This window comes from Carlito syrichta, unplaced genomic scaffold (genome assembly GCF_000164805.1).
Source record: "Carlito syrichta isolate Samal-C Ts95f unplaced genomic scaffold, Tarsius_syrichta-2.0.1 Scaffold305574, whole genome shotgun sequence".
NCBI lineage: Eukaryota > Metazoa > Chordata > Mammalia > Primates > Tarsiidae > Carlito > Carlito syrichta.
The window spans coordinates 216513-219696 of NW_007249670.1; positions in this window are offsets into that span (position 1 = coordinate 216513).

Here is a 3184-nt window from a genome sequence, read left to right on the forward strand (position 1 = left end):
TTCTACGAGCTGAGGAAACCACAAGTCAGTAAAACCTCCCTTCTCCTTGCAGTTATGCATCCTAAAGAAGGACAGATTTCCCTGGGTTGGGGCACACCGTGACATTTGGTGGTGAGAAGGAGGTATGGTGACGCTGGCCTCCAGAGAAGGCCTGGTACTGTTGACTGTTAAGCCAGCTGTCTGGCATCACATTACTTGGAAAATAACCCTTCATTTTTCACTCCCCTGAAGGTGGAGGGTGGTAATTCTTGGGCTCATTACCCTTGTCTGTAAAATATAGGAATGTGAGAATGTGCTGGAATAGGTTTCAAAGCCGTCAGACTTTGTGGTCTTGATATCTACTTGGATGCCCAGTTATGTGTTTATAAAACCATTGCCTTACCCACTCTGTGGGCATCATGCTGGATAAGCACTTGTCTGCCGCCAAGCTTGGGCGGATGTGGAGTGACCAGACTGTTATACTGTCTGTCGTTAAAACTCTGCTTAAATAGAAATATTTCTAGATGATATATTGTTAAACAAAAAAAAGATTACAAAAGATAGATGTATACCTGTACATATAAAAACAAATTTTATATACAATGTTCATAAGGAAAAACCTGTAAAGCTATGTAACAGCCATGTTACAAATGGTTGTTTCTGAGTTCTGAGTAGTGGGATTTGGGTTAACTTTACTTTCTGCTGTTTTTAAGAGTGCGGACTCTGGGTTTGAGCTCTCTACTTAATATATGGTTGGATGATTTTAGATGCTATTTAACTGCCCTACAACTCAGTTTCTCCATTTGTAAAAATGAAAATAATAAGTATCCACTATTCAGTAAAATTAGATGACATTAGACATATTAAAAGCTTAGTTCACAATAAGCACACAACAAATGTTAGCTATTGCTTCTACTGCACTATTATGTTAGTGCTGTCCTTGTTATTGATAAAATATATTAATTGGATGAAACTAACAGAGGCCTTTCCTCAGACCTGCTCACATGTGTTTTTCATTCACACACCCTGTGGCCCAGGGTTGTCCTGGTAGCATTTCCGAAGAAGGGTGGGATGGCTTAGTTCCAACCCCACACACAATACCCCAAAGAGGGTTGGTCCATACTTTATCTAAGAAAGTCATATCTTCATGTTTTACCTTAAGTCAAAAGAAAATAATCTTCAAAGCCTGTTAACTTGGCCACTCTTCAGGATCCTCTGAGTTGTTGAAAATAATTAGGGTTGTATTGAATGCCATAGGCGGCCTAATAAGTAGTCTTGGGAGAGAATTCTGAAATGAGCATCTCACCCTTATAATCAAGTTTCCCACCTTTACAAAACATGGAAAAATCGTTTCTCATGCACAGTTCTTATAGTCTGAATAACTCTGTGGGAAAAAAAAGGCAACCAGTGTGATTTACACAATTGGAAAATGTATTAGAACACTGAAAATCCTTACTTTCATATACATCAAAGCTGAAATGTTTGAGAAACGTTGTTGAAAATTTGAATTGGTCTCTTGGTATTTTGAGTTTCTTCTCAAGGTTCAAGATATTTTACTTGAATCTCCTCTCTATAAAACCATGAAGCAGAACAATGTACATTTTTAGATGGAGAATTAACATCATGTGGAAACATCTACCTATTGATAAGATTTCAAACACCTTAAAAAGTCATGTCTTCTAAAAAATGGTTACCTCACTTGCCTGCTGGGATCTTGCCTTCCCTACCTCCAGCAGGGTCCAAGATTCCTTCAGAAGAATCATTTCCGTAGATGACATTTCACTGGGAGGTGGCTTGGATTCTAGCTTGAGGAGCATTCTCACCTGGCCCTCTTGCCACTGGAATTCTGGCCTAGGTAAGTTTACCAGACTGACATCTCCTATCTGCATAATTCTGTGGTTTCCAAAACACTTCTAGCAAGTTGACCTCTGGACATCTTGGCAGATGCAGAGAGTGTGAGAAAATAATTGCAGCCAAGATGCCTTAGGCTTTGTGAGGGTAAGAAAAGAGTAGAACAAGCTCTGAGAGACTGGGCATTAGACACCAGAGTATATGGGGTGGGGGGGGGCTGATGAAGTGAACTACAGGATAAGCCCAAGATCACTGTGGGATAGTGCCCCAAAGAGAGTGGGAAGAAACAAAGCCTGTCCAAGATCACTTTCCTATTTTTGTCTCAGGTCAGGTATGCCCTATAAATATGTTAGTGCAGGAAACCTTAGAGACCACCCTACCCAAAGATTGTTGTTGGATTGTGTGCTTCTAGAAAGACCTGAGGGCCAGGCATGGTGGCTTATATCTGTAATTCCAGTACTTTGGAAGTCTGAGACAGGAGGCCCACTTAAATACAGGAGGTCAAGACCTGCGTGGAAAACACAGCAAGACCCTCTCTCTTAAAAGTATATATTGTATGAATATATAGATAAAGATAGATGACAGATAGATAGATTAGATATATAACTAGACACAGTTGCTATGCTGGAGGCTGGGGTGAGATGATTGCTTGAGTTCAGGAGTTCAAAACTTGTGAGCTATGATTGTGCCACTGTCTTCCAGCCTGAGTGATAGAGTGAGATACTGTCAGAAGGAAAGAGAGAGAGAGACAGAGAGACGGAAGAGAGAGGGATGGATAGAGGAAAGGAAGGAAGAAAGGGAAAAAAGATTAAAGAAAGGAAAGAAAGAAAAGAAAGAAAGAAGGCATGGAGTGTCCCCCAGCCCACTTTCAGATATTCTGACAGACTCAGAGTAGGACCCAGAGATCTGCATTGTAACAAGCATTGTGGTCCTCAGGTTGTTGACTCTTGAATAAAGCCTACTTTTTCTTTCACCAAAAAAAAAAAACCCAAAACAAAAAACCAAAAAAGCACACACAAGCACTGTGGAGCTTTTGATGCAGTTTGTTCATGAAACACACTTTGAAAAACTCACCTAACAGTCTGTTTTAGGAGTGAAGAGGCAGATGCCTACAGAGGTCACATGATTTACTCTAGACTACATTGATAATTTGGTGGCAGAATGAGCTGGAACCTAGGTACTGCTTACTGGAACTAAGCATTGTCGCTGGAACTAGGTATTGCCTAGACTGCCATAGACTTTTCTAATTTCATGCCTCATTAGAATAGTGACCTCCATTCACTAGAATGTATGCTTTCTTTATACCACCTTGAGAGTGATGAGAATCCTTTGAATGTTTAATGACAGGTAGAAA